The following is a 16,738-nucleotide window of genomic DNA, read 5'->3' as shown; positions in this document are numbered from 1 at the left end:
AGCCCTCTTCCTGCTCGCCCCTTAAGAGGTGTGAGCGGCAACTGGAATCTCTGGCCGCTCACTCCCTGTGCATAAGAACATCAGAACAGCCCCACTGGATCAGGCCATGGCCCATCTAGTCCAGCTTCCTGTATCTCACAGTGGCCCACCAAATGCCCCAGGGAGCACACCAGATCACAAGAGACCTCATCCTGGTGCCCTCCCTTGCATCTGGCCTTCTGACATAGCCCATTTCTAAAATCAGGAGGTTGCGCATACACATCATGGCTTGTACCCCATAATGGATTTTTTCCTCCAGAAACTTGTCCAATCCCCTTTTAAAGGCGCCCAGGCTAGACGCCAGCACCACATCCTGTGGCAAGGAGTTCCACAGACCAACTACACGTTGAGTAAAGAAATATTTTCTCTTGTCTGTCCTAACCCTCCCAACGCTCAATTTTAGTGGATGTCCCCTGGTTCTGGTGTCATGTGAGAGTGTAAAGAGCATCTCCCTATCCACTCTGTCCATCCCCTGCATAATTTTGTATGTCTCAATTATGTATGTATGTATACATAATTTATGTATGTCTGTGCTTTGCTGCCACCCCCCCAGCACCCTTCTGCTTGTCTCCCAAGCCTCTGGAGCAAGGGGAGTAAGCAACCAGAGTCTGCAATCCCTGCTGCCCCTCTTGCAAAGAGTGCCATTTTTTCTAGCACTTTTTACAAGAGGCATGAGCAGCGATCAAGGGGGGGGCACAATTGTTCAAGTGGGCAGCCAGACCGTTGCCCCCAGGGAAGCCTGCAGACTGGTGCAATTGCCACCCCTGCACCCCTTCTAGCTATGCCACTGGAGCTGACGGTCCTGGCCAAGTACTGTGGGAATTCTGGGAAGCCCATTTAGCCCTCCTCCCTCACCACTTGGGGCACAGAGGAAGCCCTGCAGTCTCACCACCTGCACTGCTGGGTACATGGCTCTCCAACTGAAGGACCTTCTGATGTGGTCCATCTGCCCGTCCCTTCAGCCTTCCTTCCTTCCTTGTGCTTGCTTTCAGGAAACACAGATGCCAACATCTTCAGAAACACTATCCTCTGATCCTCAATACCATCTCCTTAGTACAGTATGAAAACTCCCTTCATCTGTCTGTGTTTATACCCAGTTACTCAACGACCGCAGGCTGCCAAAGCAGTTTTCAATAATGATGATGATGATGGTGATGATGATAAAGGTACAATATGTTGTAACCTTTGTAGTTAGTCAACAGTTAGGGAAACGTACTCTGTACGTGCTCAGGTGCACTTGGTTCAATTCTTACTTTGCATGATCCACAGTTAAGCTCTGGCATTGACAACAGATTAATTGTGCTTTCTTGGTTGGAGGTTTGGGGGGGGCAAGCGGTAAGGAGCTGGGGAGTGGGGCCCAAGACAACAGGGGTCCCCCTGGCCCCCCCCTTAACAATGCCACTGCTGGAGAGTCCTGGAACAACCTAAACCCTGCTATTCCATTTCTCCTCCCCAGGAGCCAGAGCCTCTAGACATCTGCTCTGCTCCTTTCGTACATCTGCGGCTACGCGGGCATCACCGCATCCCTGGTGCCTCTTTCCGCCTCTCTCCTCTTAACGATTTCCTTTCGAGGACTCCACACAACCCAATTAACCTGTAGGGCAGCCAGGCCCAACTGCGGCCTGACACGACACCACCTTTCGATCGCCAGCCAGCTCCACAGTCCGTAAGTGCCCTGCCCTCTGGGGGCGCCCCCTGTTGGCAATGGTTGGAAGAGCCTGAGCCTGAGCCAGTCACCCCCCCCCCCATCCACGCCTCCCGCTCCGCTGCAATGGGCTGTAATCGCTGTAATTCATTCCCAGCGACAACTGATTCAGTCACTTGGCTTCTCCATATTGATCGGAAATGAAGATAAACAGCGAGGAAATGAGCAGAGGAGGGAGAGGGAGCAGGCTGGGGGGCTAACTAAGAGTGCGTGACCAGCAGGTGCTCCCCCCCCTCCCTGCATTTACAAAGGCAGCAGGCAGAGGAGGTCCTCCAGCTGATCCTGGCTCTTAGATTTCAGCCCCAGAATCTCTCTCCACTGGGAAGGACACGGCCCTGGGTGAGTAGTCCCTGCAACCAACCAGAAATGAGAGGGTCTCAGACCATGGTGGTGGTTGGCAACCTTCAGTCTGGAAAGACTATGGTATAAGCCTACAGCACCCAGTATTGCCAGGCGGTCTCCCATCCAAATACTAACCAGGCCTGACCCTGCTTAGCTTCCGAGATCAGACGAGATCGGGCATGTGCAGGGTAACAGTTGCTGCTTCCCGATCTCGTCTGATCTCAGAAGCTAAGCAGGGTCAGGCCTGGTTAGTACTTGGATGGGAGACTGCCTGGGAATACTGGGTGCTGTAGGCTTATACCATAGTCTTTCCAGACTGAAGGTTGCCAACCACCATTCAGACCATGTCTCTGGGCATATGCAGAGTGCCCTTAGTGAGCAGCCACCCACCGCCAGGGCTGCTCCAGGGGAAACCGTCTGATTGCAAAACCTGCGCCATGTCACTCCAAATAGTTTGTGGGGCTACACACTGCCTGAGCCTGGCTCAGCTTGACCACTGAACCTGTTTTGCTGCTCCGGCCTCAGACACAGTTTCCCGGCCATCGCTCCAAACCACTCTGCCCCTCTCCTGCCTTTCTTTCCATTCCCCTGCAGCCCGTTGGGTGCCATCCAAGGACCCTGCTGCCCCAGAAGCCCCTGGAGCCTGGCATCCAGGGCAGACTGCACGGCCTGACTGCTTTAAGGCCAACCTTGCATGAAAAGAGGGGGTGTTGGTTTCCTTTCCTCTAAGGAGTGACAGTTGCCAAAGATCTAAAAGGATGTCAGAAAGAAGAGAGGAATCACTTGCAGTATCTGCCGAGAATAAGAAGCAACAGGTTTAAATTGCAGGATGGTACATTGAAGATTGGAGAGATCAGAGACTAGGGAGAGGATCAAGAGCCCACATTCTGGCAGGGAACAAACTGTGGAACCAACTTCCACTTTTGTAGCTTTTCAGGAAGGCAGCCTGCAGAGACCTTAGGTCACAAAGCCCCTGACAACTGTGTTCCCCTGACATTGTCTTTTGCTTTCTCAGGTCTGGAATTCAAATGTTAAAATGTGCATTGTCTGGAATGTACACATTTGATTTAAAACTGGCTCCTTTCACCCCTTCTACCCATTCACACATGCACCCAAACAGCATGAGAGAGACACAAGGGCTCCTTCAGGGTCATGCGTGAAAACGTGCGTCAGCACCACAGACCTGTTCGTTTTCTGGACTGATTTCCCCAGAATAATTACCACTGGAAAATTAGAACCAAAGATTAGACTCAGCACTGGCGAGACGTACATCTCAAGAGAAAAAAAAAAGTTAATGCAGTTTGCCAGCACTCAGAGGAGGCTTCTTTTCCCACCTGACATTTTCTAAACCTGCATCTTTGGGTGGATGTCAGAAGGCAGCCAAAAGCTGCATTAAGAAGGTGAATTTGCCAGTGGGTCACCCTGAGCACATCTAAGCGCAAAGCACATCAGTAGATGCAAGTCAGGGGAGCTCAACAAACATAAGCAGTAGCATAGCTAGAGGGGGGCAAAGTATCCACCTTCTGCAGGGAGCTTCACTGCAGTGTGCAAGCAGCCCCTCCCCTTTGGAGCCATTCTAGGGGGGGAGCAAAACAGAGGCAGCCTGGAATGGGTCCAAAGGGGGGGAGGGGTCACTTGCACGCTGCAGTGAGGCTCCCTCCAAAACTGAGTGCTTTGCACCCCTTCTAGCTATGTCACTGGAGTGTTCTCATTTCACAAATGTTGGGCCACTTTCCCAGATGCGTGCAAAGGCCAGAGCCAACCCGAGATCCTTTGCTACCTGAGGCCAAGAAGGCTGAACTGCTTCTCCCCCCTCTGCATTCCGTCTCCCAGCACATGTGCATCTGGGCAGCCTCCTCTAACAAGCGCCCACCCAAAATGGTGTTTCCCTTCACCATTTTGCCGCAGAGCCAGCAAGTTCAGACCACAGAGCGGGTACATGTTGGACAACGTTTGTCCCTCGATGGTGCCCCCTCCCCAAATTGACTGCCTGAGTGAGGACTCTTGGTGGGACTGGACTTATGCAGGCTCCAACTCCATAAAAGAGTCTTGTGTAAAGAGCCCCTAATGTCAGAGCCTGCCTTAGGGCAATTTGGCCAAATTGGGCCCTGCACCTGGAGGGCCCCCAAACTGGGGCAGCACCTCACTCTATAGCTGATGCAGCAGCATGGAATCTTCCATGCAGGGGGAGTGCAGTGAGTGGAGCATTGCAGCTGAGTGGCACTCCCTCCAGCCCCAGTCCAATTGGCTTGAAATCGCCTCCCCCCCCAAAGCATTTCACATGACAGCATTACCAGGTACCTCACCACTGCTGCTCAGTCTGGTGAATAGGGGAGTCCCAGAGGGGTTGTGTCCCCCCCAAAAAATGTTTTGCATTGGGCACTGCAGCTCCTAAGGCCAGCCCTACCTAACACGACTCCTTTAACACAAGTGAACCACACTTTCTATTCACACAGGCAAAGGCTGTGTCCTTCTCTTCCCTGCGCCAAAAGACAAATGCTTTCGATTCACACCTGTGGGCAGAGCAGTGATTCTAATCAAGCACAAGGATGTCAGTTGTTCTCTAGATCACTTGGCCAACTACAAACATGAGCAACTGCGGGCATCCCCTGATCTCTTATGCTCAAAAGTATCTGTGCTCACATCCATCCACAAGTCTGGCCCTCTGTCCTGAAAGTCATACCTTTCACGGCACACTGGTTGTGGGTCTTCACAGTGGCATAGCTAGAGGGGGTGCAAAGCACTCAGTTTTGCAGGGAGCCTCACCATGGCATGCAAGCGGCCCCTCCCCTTTGGACCTATCCGAGGCAGGGGGAGCAAAATGGAAGCATCCAGAAGGCCTTCCTGGAACACTCCCAGAGGGTGTTCGCTTCCATTTTGCTCCCCCCCAACCCGGAATAGCTCTGAAGGGGAGGGGAGGGGAGAGGAAGGGGCCTCTTGCACACCACAGTGAGGCTCCCTGAAAAATTTAGTGCTTTGCAGCCCCTCTAGCTATGCTACTGGGTATTCACTGCTGAGGGGAAAGGGACTCTGCCCATGGCCAAAGCACATGCTGCTTTGTTAACAATAATTATTTTACTATGGCCAAAGGCTGAATTCCAGCACTGATTGAAAACCAGCCCTGGGACTAAGCCCAGCAAAGGGCAATTCCTACAAGCAAGGCCAGCTTGTTCCACACCTTGTTCTCAGGACGGTGTCACTTGCAAATGTTGATAGAAAGCAGAAAACAGCCATTTATTGTATTTCCTTCCAAGTCAGAGGTTCGTTCTCTCCAAAGTAGCCTTTTCAGTCCACTTTCTACAGATCTGGACAATGTTAAAAGGATGATTTATTTATTCAAGCTTTTTAAATTAACCCAAGTCCTGAAAGAGTGGATTCTAGTTTCCATGAGGGACTGTGATTATGGAACCAGGAGTGGCGGTGGTGGAACTTATTCTGGAATAATTCGTTCACATCCAAAGACTGTGATCATGTACACCCGAATCAGCCTTAAACAAACTGGAGTTAACACACCCATAGATTCTGTGACCTCCAGGCCCATCCATCCCTGGCAAAATTGCCAGCTGTGTTTTCTTGACCCTCCGCTTTCAACACCAGCCCAACATCCAGAAATGTAGCTCAGTAAAGCTTTTCCTGGCATGGAGATGAAGAGACAGAGGACCGTGTTGTGTCACCTGCTTAATGTCTTCTGAACAGAGGGCCGTTAACAAAGGTAGAGGCTGAAAGGTGATAAGAAAAGGTGACAACTCGAACCCTTCGGTTCATTCATCAACTCCCACATCCTCCCTAATGTCTTGCCCATTTTATGTAGTAAGAACCTTTCCAATCTACAGGGAATAGGAACAGATTAATTGTTTTTGGGAGGTCTAAACCCAAATATCTTGCGCAGGGGAGGCCCTCCATACATTTCCTCTAACAAAAAAATGTTTCCATGCTAATGTGAGTGTGCGCAAATATAAAAAGTCCACCTACAAATATTATATTTACTCTATTCCAATTACATTTTTAGTACCCAAGTAAAGGAAGAGATTGTATCTACCTAGCCCTCTTAGATGCTAGCAAAGTGGTTCTGGGCAGGGCTACCCCCCAAACCCAGACTCTCACATTTACCACTGTTTTGTTGTTTGTTTCATTCATCCTTTCTTCTCAATTGATGCCCTCCTCCCCAGCCCTCCAACCTGCCCCCCCCATTTATTCGTTGTCTCTTTCCATCTCGCTCTGTCTCTTTACTCTCTCCCCCTCCCCTCCTGCCCAAATCTAAGCGGATTTTTAAGGATTAGTTATTCCCAGACCCTGGGAGAATAAGCCCAACAAATCTTATTTTGCTTCGTCAGAAAATTGACTCCAAGTGAAGATGGGGGGGTTAAGGGGGGCAGGGTTAGCCCTTGTGGTGGGGGAGGGGAGGCTTGGTGTGATGGGAGGCATTGGGGCAGATTTCCCATGAGCAGACTGAGCCCACAGGTGAAGCCTGGATGGCAAGGGCTGAGATGTGGGAGGCAGCTGGCCCCTCTCTAGGACTGAATGGCCTTTGGGATCCCCTCCCCAAATGTTGGTATTCTCCATGTTTCTGCCTAGTTGCAAGAAGGAGAAGGTCTCAGCAGGTGCCAGCCAGTGGTGGTGGTGTGGAGACAGCGTGTGCTGAGATGTGATGTGTAGGTCCTGGACTGCCCAGGAGGAAGCAGGGCTGAGATCTCAGGGGGAGCTGGATTTGAGGAGTGTTGCTAGACCTGGGGATGGGGCTGGAGCAGCTAGTGCTGGAGGTGGAACGGGAGGGGACCAGAGATCTGGCTGGCTGGCTGGCTATTTGGGGGTGGGTGCCATTCAGAAAGGCAGGGGCAGCTCCTGGGGGGCTGGGAGTGGGGTGCTATTGTAACGATCAAGACATGGGGGTTTGGGACGGGCTTGGGATGAGGGGTGTCCACAGTGCTGGGGAGGGACAGCTGTGGCTTTGCATTGATGTGCATGAGCTGGGATGAAATGAGGGGGGTTGCAGTCTGGAAGGGGGACCTCCATAGAACGAAATGGGCTGAGGTCTGGCTATGGGTCCCATGTCAGCGCGCCCCCAAAGCCCCCCCCCCCGCTCTTTCCCTCCCTCCCTCCCTCTCCTGGGAATCCTTGGTGTGGGAGGCGGAGTTGGAGGGGACCCCCCTCCCTGCCAGCAGGTGTCCCCCGTTCCCCCCCCCGCTCCTCCTCGGTGCCCCCTCCCCGCGCTGCAGTCTGGAGACTCCCGGGGTAGATTTACGACCCGGGGCTGCGTGAGCGAAATGCCTAATGAGGCGCCTGGCATCGGGGAGGGGAAGGGAGGAGAGGGGCAGGCGGGGGGTCCCTCGCCCCCAGCCCCCCCGGGCGGGGATCCCCCGGCCACCACGCTGGCCCCGTCCCTCCGGAATCCCCCCCGGGCGCGGAGCGAGGGAGGGCGACAGCCCGGCGGAGGGAGGGATGAGTCGCCCCCCCGCCGCCGCCGTCACGTCCCCAATCAAACTTTGATCCACGACCCCCCCCGGAAGAGAGGGGGAGACCCCCAGGGGAGTTGCAGCCGGGGCCGGGGGAGCAGGAAGTGGGGCGCGAGGACCCCCCGGCACCCACTTTGCTGCTGCCCACCGGAGTCGCTCCCCGCGCCCCTCTCCGTGCCAGGGGACGGGGCTGGGCAGCCCCCCTCGGGGGGGGATCCCTGGGGCGGGGGCGCCCCCCCTCCCCCCGCCCGCTGCCCCAAGTGCGGGGACCTACCTGGCCGGCCGCGAGGGGGCGGCGGGGGAGGGGGACTCGGCCGGACCCGCCGCGGAGGCTGCGGGCGGGCGGGCGGGCGGCAGGGCTGCTCCTTGCCTCCTTCCTTCCCCGCTTCCTCCTTCTGCAGAGATGCGCGGCTGACGCTCCCCCGCCCGCCCGCTCCTCTCCCGGGAGGGGGCCGGGGGGGCGGAGAGACACCGGCTGGAGGGAGGGAGGAGGAGATGAGACCCCCCCAGACGGAGGAGCGCCCGCCGGGCACTGCGACACTGTCTGGCTCTCCTCGGCCCCCCCCCAAAACTTGCCCCGCAGGCAGCCCTCCCCCCAGGAAGGCACCGTCCCTGGCTCCAGCCCCCCCCCCGTGAACACGCACTCCCTCCAGGTCCGAGGTGGGGGGCCACCCCGACCTCCCCCCCCGCCAGCCTCAGCCCCAGATCCTGACCCACACTCCTGCCAGGTCTCGCAGCGCCGCCCCTCCACTTCTCCCCGAGCCCCCCAGCAGACTCCACTCCAGCTTCTCGCAGATTCTGCCCCCCCGGCCCGTCTGGCGCCCCCCAGTCCCAGACCCCCACCCAAAGCGTCTGGTTTCCCCCATTCCCGGAAGGGAGCTCCGCCCCAGCTCAGAATCCGCGCACGAGACTCCTTTCTCCCCCTCCAGCTCCCTAAGCCCCAGACCGCCCCTCCTAAGTTCTGACCCCCCCACCCTTCAAGGGTTCCCCCTTCCCTCCACTTGCCCACTGCCTCCCCCAAACCCGGCCAAGATCTCCCACGGCACCCCCTGCCACTTGATATCCCAGGCTCCAGGCCCTCCGTCTACTTCGGGGATTCCCCCAAATGCCCCCCCCTATAGGCACAGCGCTCCCCCCCCCCATCACACCACAGACCTTCAGCCAGGCGCTTGTCTCGAGCTCCAGCCCCGGTTTTCAAAGTCTGGGAGAATGCGGAGGTGAAGATGAGAATGCCTCGAGGCATGTGCAGAGTGCATTTCCACTTTCCTTACAGACTGGCAAAGCAAACAGCCCCAACACATCAGGGGTGAAGATGGGTGCTTATGGGGAGCAGTGGCGTAGCCAGGAGGGGCGAAACGCTAAGCCTCACCTGTGTCCTTCTCCTGCCCAGTGGCGTAGCTGGGGGGGGTCAAAGCACTAAACCTTGAGGGGAGCCTCACCTGTGTCCTCCTCCTGCCCAGTGGCGGAGCTAGGGGGGGCAAAGCGCTAAGTCGTGCAGGGAGGCTCATTGGAACGTACAAGCAGCCCCCCTTCGGAGCCATTCCGGGTGGGGGGAGCAAAACGGACCCATTCGCCTCCGTTTTACTCCCCCGCCTGGAATGACTACGAGGGGGGGCCTCTTGCACGCTGCCATGAGGCTCCCTGCGCGACTTAGCGCTTTACCCCCCCAGCTACGCCACTGGTGGGGCGGGGGGTCTTCCATGGTATACAGCGTGTGGGGCTCCCAGATGAGACGTCTTGAACGCGGGACCCCGCCAAGGTGGAGTTCTGCAGAGTTCCCGCCCCCTGCCCGTGCCCAGAGCGGCCCCCTGCTGTGCGCGCTCCCCCCCCCCGCCCCGAATCGTTGGGCTGAGCTGGCATCTTAATGAGCTCGTGAATATTTTAAGGGCTCAGCAGGGGGGAGGCAGCGGGGGGCACAGGGGGCGCGTGTCGCTCCAGTCTTGGGGAAGGGGGGCACAGAGTTCCCCCCCCCGCAAGTCCCTGAACTGCTCAGAGGAAGAAACTTTGCGAGTTCCTCAGCAGGACTCCTCTCCAGCGCCTGGGGGCAGTAGAAGGAAGGGGGGCGCCCAGGGGGTCCCGCAACCTCACCTCCCAGAAGGAACACGTGGAGCCTGGGGAGGGATGGGTCACCAGTAGGGGGGTCATGGGAGTCGTGGCAGGGCATCCAGAGCAGGGCTGGACCCCAGTGGTGGGGGAGGGGGGCTTGCAAAGGCGGGGAGCAGGGGGTCGACCCATGGGGAGAGATGGGGAGTCTGGGGCCACAGGGAGGGGGAGGCTCAATATGGGGGGGGAAAGGGAGAAGCGGCAGGGGCCTCCAGAGCAGCGTGAGCGAGCGGGGACGGGGTCCCCCAGGAGTGAGGGGGGGCTGGGACATGGCCAGGCTGGGAGGGGGAGGGAGAGGCTCGGGGCGGGGGGGCCGTGAGTCAGACTGGCGGAGACCCGCTGGGCTGCCGGCTGATCCATCCCGGGGCTGCTCTTAACGATCGATGGAGGTTTAATTAACTGGCTGCGATTATTGGAGGGAATTTAAATAGCATCATTAACCCGGCGGGGGAAGCGGGCGCGGGGCCGCCCGGGAGCGGGAGGAGGCGCCTGCTGCAGCCCCTTGGCCTGGCCCGGCTGGGAGGGGCGCGGGGCGGAGACCAGATCTGGCTGGCCAAGGCTGGGGGACATGCAAGCAGCCCCCCCCTCCCGGCTCCGCGCACAGCCGGAGAAGGAGCAGAGCGGAGGAGGGCTAAAAATAGCCCCAGGCCCGGGGGGGGGGATCGCGTGGGAAACGCGGGGTCCGCCCCCCTCCCGCGCCTGCCCATCACTCCTCCTGGAGCCTGGCAGCCTCTCTCCACCTCGGCTGCCCCCCAGCAAAGTCCTGACCCCGGCAGGGGCACCCAGCACAGCCCATTAGCCCAGACAGGTCCCCCTCCAAGGGCCCGGCCAGGAGGTTCCTCTGAGGGGGGGGGATCGGGCTCTGCCAGCAAGCCCCCCCCCCCCGCCCTGCACTGGGAGTAGCTGGAATAGCCTGAGCTGAGTGGTTGTAGAAGGTGCGCTTTAACAAGACGTTTATTGATTTGCAATGTTGTTTTTATACAGTTAGTTTGCTTTATGGAAGTGTTTTATCGTTGTGAGCCTTTTGGGATGGAGGCAGACAAAACACGCAATCCAAATATCAAAATGCGCTGGCCAGAAGCGCAGTGGCGTAGCCGGAGGGGGGCCAAGCGCTCAGGTTTGCAGGGAGCCTAGAGGGCAAAACAGAGGCGAATGCGAAGGCTCCAAAGTGGAGCAGATGCTCAGCGGCAAGGCTCCCGGCAAACCTGAGTGCTTGGCCCCCCCTCTGGCTACACCACTGGCTGGACCCCAAGCCCACAGCTCCTACTCCCATGCACCTTCACCACTGAATTTTTCCCACCCCAAGGCATAGAAGTGGGGGTGGGGGTTGGGTTTACAAAAATATACATATATTGTCCGTTTTTATCCTCTGCTTCAATTCACTACCCACTCTGCCAAAGATCTCCAGCAGCTCATGGATCGTTTTAGCAAGGCCTGCCAAGATTTTGGACTGACAATCAGCCTGAAGAAAACACAGGTCATGGTTCAGGATGTGGACTCACCTCCCTGCATTACAATCTCTGCGCATGAACTGGAGGTTGTCCATGACTTTGTGTACCTTGGCTCAACGATCTCCGACACTCTTTCTCTCGATACCGAGCTAAACAAACGCATCGGTGAAGCAGCTACCACGTTTTCCAGACTCACAAAGAGAGTCTGGTCCAACAAGAAGCTGACGGAACATACCAAGATCCAGGTCTACAGAGCTTTCGTCCTGAGTACACTTCTGTACTGCAGCGAGTCATGGACTCTTCACTCACAACAGGAGAGGAAACTGAATGCTTTCCACATGCGCTGCCTCCAACGTATTCTCGGCATCACCTGGCAGGACAAAGTTTCAAACAACACAGTCCTGGAACGTGCTGGAATCCCTAGCATGTATGCACTGCTGAAACAGAGACGCCTGCGTTGGCTCGGTCATGTCATGAGAATGGATGATGGCCGGATCCCAAAGGATCTCCTCTATGGAGAACTCGTGCAAGGAAAGCGCCCTACAGGTAAACCACAGCTGCGATACAAGGACATCTGCAAGAGGGATCTGAAGGCCTTAGGAGTGGACCTCAACAAGTGGGAAACCCTGGCCTCTGAGCGGCCCGCTTGGAGGCAGGCTGTGCAACATGGCCTTTCCCAGTTTGAAGAGACACTTGGCCAACAGTCTGAGGCAAAGAGGCAAAGAAGGAAGGCCCATAGCCAGGGAGACAGGCCAGGGACAGAATGCACTTGCTCCCAGTGTGGAAGGGATTGTCACTCCCGAATCGGCCTTTTCAGCCACACTAGACGCTGTTCCAGAACCACCTCTCAGAGCGCGATACCATAGTCTTTCGAGACTGAAGGTTGCCAACTATAAGCTGGTCACCGTGGGCAGGAAATCAACTTTTAAAAAAGTGGGCCTATAATTGTAATAATGTGTTACAAAACCCGCACAGTGATTTTGAAATCACTACCACAGTATACAGTAATGGCCGCTAGTTTCAATGGGTTTTGTTAAAAAAGGAATTGGATACATTTGTAGTCTACCACCAGATCAGTGCAACCTCATTGCTCACCTCTATGGCAGCAGCCAAGGACAAGACAGGACAATGTAGGCCCTGCTTTGGGACTTCAGAAGACCAACTTTTGGTGCGCTAACACCCTCAGCATCCACTGGTGAGCTGCACCCAGGGCCAGCCCGTCCATGAGGTGGTCAACTCAGGCATCAGGTTCGTGACACGTGCCTATCTCCACTGTGACTTCCACTCTGTGGGTACAAAATAAAGGGAACAGAGCAGGAGAGTGGTGGACTGGAACATCAGAGATGCCCTAGCTAGCCCATGGGTTCTCAAACTTTTAACACTGGGACCCACTTTTTAGAATGACAATCTTTTGGGATCCACCAGAAGCGATGTCATCAACCTAGAAGTGATGTCATCATGGCCGACAGTGACATTGTCAATTTAAACTTCAAATCTAAGCCACGATCAGCCAAAGGTCCCATTACACAGCATGCTTGTGCTGTTATTTTGCACAGCTCGGAATTCGAATGCTCCAGCGTGGAAGTCAAAGCAGAACACAGACTCGGATCCTTCTCCAACCACATAGCCCCCCCCCCCCTTTCCAGCATCCCATCTTCCCACCTATTCAGGGCAAAGCACCAGGCCTCTTTCCCAGTGGGAGCCCGCCCCGCCCAGCAGCTCTGTACCCTGTATACTTGGGTCTGTATTGTCAATGGCCGCTGAGCTAAGTGTTACATTGACCCATCTGAAACTGGCTCACGACCCACCTAGTGGGTCCCAATTCAGTTTGAGAAACACTGCTCTAGCCCATCTCTCCACCACATTCTTGTCTGCTCTTCCCCCTCCCTTTTCCAAACTAAGGAGTGGAAGGAGCCAGGTGCAGTGTGGGCCCACCTCAAGTACCAGGAGGTCTTGGACCAGTCCTGCCTGTTCCCACAAATACCTCCATCCTTGACTGCTGGGCCCATCTCCTGTGATACCACCTTTCTTGTTTACTTTCTGACCATCCTCAAATCTCACTGGTTCTTCTCCAAGCTGGCCTGCATTCTCTTCCCCTCCTCTTCCTCTGTCACCCTTTTGTCTCAGATTATGAGCCTTTGGGGTTGGGGCCTGTCTTTTCACCCCATCAAGTGCCAGGTACGTCAATGGTTAGCAACCTTAGAATGCCACATCCCACAGCCCCTGGACTGGGGAAAGGAAACTGCCAATTTTGGGTTTGGTAATTGTGGAGGTGAAGCTGGCAGATGGTAAAGAAGCAGTGAATGGCAACTGATAGATGATTGACCACCACATCCTTCTGTGGCCTAAGCAAAGTCAACGGCAAGCCTCAGAATTTACCCAGGGCTTAGGAGCTGCAGTCCACTTATAAATGTGCTCAGTACCCAGGGAAAACCAAGCAGGGTCTCATAAGAGCATAAGAACAGCCCCACTGGATCAGGCCATAGGCCCATCTAGTCCAGCTTCCTGTATCTCACAGCGGCCCACCAAATGCCCCAGGGAGCACACCAGATAACAAGAGACCTCATCCTGGTGCTCTCCCCTACATCTGGCATTCTGACTTAACCCATTCCTAAAATCAGGAGGTTGCGCATACACATCATGGCTTGTACACCATAATGGATTTTTCCTCCAGAAACTTGTCCAATCCCCTTTTAAAGGCGTCTAGGCTAGATGCCAGCACCACATCCTGTGGCAAGGAGTTCCACAGACCGACCACGCGCTGTGTAAAGAAATATTTTCTTTTGTCTGTTCTAAACCGCCCAACACTCAATTTTAGTGGATGTCCCCTGGTTCTGGTATTATGTGAGAGTGTAAAGAGCATCTCCCTATCCACTCTGTCCATCCCCTGCATAATTTTGTATGTCTCAATCATGTCCCCCCTCAAGCGTCTCTTTTCTAGGCTGAAGAGGCCCAAACGCCGTAGCCTTTCCTCATAAGGAAGGTGCCCCAGCCCCGTAATCATCTTAGTTGCTCTCTTTTGCACCTTTTCCATTTCCACTATGTCTTTTTTGAGATGCGGCGACCAGAACTGGACACAATCTCCAGGTGTGGCCTTACCATCGATTTGTACAACGGCATTATAATACTAACCGTTTTGTTCTCAATGCCCTTCCTAATGATCCCAAGCATAGAATTGGCCTTCTTCACTGCCACCGCACATTGGGTCGACACTTTCATCGACCTGTCCACCACCACCCCAAGATCTCTCTCCTGATCTGTCACAGACAGCTCAGAACCCATCAGCCTATATCTAAAGTTTTGATTTTTTGCCCCAATGTGCATGACTTTACACTTACCGACATTGAAGTGCATCTGCCATTTTGCTGCCTATTCTGCCAGTCTGGAGAGATCCTTCTGGAGCTCCTCACAATCACTTCTGGTCTTTACCACTCGGAAAAGTTTGGTGTCGTCTGCAAACTTAGCCACTTCACTGCTCAACCCTGTCTCCAGGTCATTTATGAAGAGGTTGAAAAGCACCAGTCCCAGGACAGATCCTTGGGGCACACCGCTTTTCACCTCTCTCCATTGTGAAAATTGCCCATTGACACCCACTCTCTGCTTCCTGGCCTCCAACCAGTTCTCAATCCACGAGAGGACCTGTCCTCTAATTCCCTGACTGTGGAGTTTTTTCAGTAGCCTTTGGTGAGGGACCGTGTCAAACGCCTTCTGAAAGTCCAGATATATAATGTCCACGGGTTCTCCCGCATCCACATGCCTGTTGACCTTTTCAAAGAATTCTATAAGGTTTGTGAGGCAAGACTTACCCTTACAGAAGCCATGCTGACTCTCCCTCAGCAAGGCCTGTTCGTCTATGTGTTTTGAGATCCTATCTTTGATGAGGTATTCCACCATCTTACCCGGTATGGATGTTAGGCTGACCGGCCTATAGTTTCCTGGGTCCCCCCTCTTTCCCTTTTTAAAAATAGGCGTGACATTTGCTATCCTCCAATCTTCTGGCACCGTGGCCGTTTTGAGGGACAAGTTGCATACCTTAGTCAAGAGATCTGCAACTTCATTCTTCAATTCCTTAATAACCCTTGGGTGTATGCCATCAGGGCCCGGTGACTTATTGATCTTTAATTTATCAATGAGGTCTGAAACATCTTCTCTTTTAACCTCTATCTGACTTAACTCCTCGGTTAGGAGGGGCCGTTCGGGCAGCGGTATCTGCCCGAGGTCTTCTGCCGTGAAGACAGATGCAAAGAACTCATTTAATTTCTCTGCCATCTCTAAGTCTCCTTTTATCTCCCCTTTCCCTCCCTCACCATCCAGAGGGCCAACCGCTTCTCTGGCGGGTTTCCTGCTTCTAATTTATTTGAAGAAGCTTTTATTATTCCCCTTAATGTTGCTGGCCATGCGTTCCTCATAGTCTCGCTTGGCCTCCCCTATCACCTTCTTACATTTCTTTTGCCACAGTTTATGTTCCTTTTTATTCTCCTCATTAGGGCAAGACTTCCATTTACAGAAGGAAGCTTCCTTGCCCTTCACAGCCTCTCTAACTTGGCTGGTTAGCCATGCGGGCACTCTCCTGGATTTAGCGGAACCCTTCTTTCTTTGCGGAATACACCTCTGCTGGGCCTCTATTACTGTTGTTTTAAGCAGCCTCCAAGTGCTGCTTAATCTCCAAGTGAGGATTAGCCACTTCTCCAGCTGGGCTCTTCATTGGTAGTTTCTCCCCCCCCATCCCAATAATAGGGGTGCTATAATCCGCCAGGGTTGAGCCAGAGTTAGGAGGATCGAAAGAGGAAATCTGGTGGATCAAGAGGAAAAATCTGCTACGGAGAATGATAAAGCAGCAGAGATGACTGTGGGGGTGTGGGAATGTGTGTGCAGCTTTAATCAGCCACGAGATCTAAGCCCCCTGCACTCCCCCACACACTCGCTCTCAACCTTCCACCACGGCAGGCTTATCCATCTCCTGGAAAAAACATGCAACCAGCATGGCCCATTTGTGCATCTCTCGGTGCCCCCACCAACGACTCTGTGGAGTGCCTCAGAGCTTCACAAGGTGACCATTAACCTTTGTGTAGGGAACATGCTGCTGGAGAGCAGGTGGAAGGGAGGAAGGGGCAGGCTGGGGAACAGGCCGACAAGAGGGTAGTGGAGAAGCTGCGGGAGGAAGAGGTGGATGAGAAAAGCCAGGGTGGGTGGATAAAAGAAGCAACAAGCTGGAGAGGGGAGTGGAAAAAGCACAAGGAACAAATGGTTAGCAAGAGGAAAGGAGCAGGGAAGAAGCCTGGGGCGGTCCAACTGCAAGCTGGCCAAGCTTTCGCTTAGGGCCACAATGCACTCTGGGGATCAGGCACATGTGCTTTGGAGGCACATACCCCTCTGCCACTGGACTGAGGTGCACCTCCTGGTTGCTGAAAGCCTGCAAAATGTTGGAGGAGCAAAGCACAGCAACCAGTTCAAGCTAAAGAAGGACAGTTCACATACAGAAATGTTGGCTGTTTTGGTCCAGTGGAAAACTAGTCTCTTCTTGTGTGGCAGTGCAGTGGCGGAGTGTTGGTTCATGTCCTTGCACTGACCAGACTACACACTTGGCAATGGAAAACTGGCACCACCTACCAGTCATGAAGGGAACTGCACTGCAAATACATCCC

At 54.7% G+C, this 16,738-nt stretch overlaps 1 pseudogene; it reads right to left on the bottom strand.

Annotated features, from left to right (window-relative positions):
* Positions 1–2,172: 2,172 nt before the first annotated feature.
* LOC136654504 (5S ribosomal RNA) lies at positions 2,173–2,292 on the bottom strand (annotated as a pseudogene).
* Positions 2,293–16,738: the final 14,446 nt, after the last annotated feature.

This window comes from Tiliqua scincoides, chromosome 5 (assembly GCF_035046505.1).
Source record: "Tiliqua scincoides isolate rTilSci1 chromosome 5, rTilSci1.hap2, whole genome shotgun sequence".
NCBI lineage: Eukaryota > Metazoa > Chordata > Lepidosauria > Squamata > Scincidae > Tiliqua > Tiliqua scincoides.
This window is presented reverse-complemented; position numbering and strand designations above follow the sequence as displayed.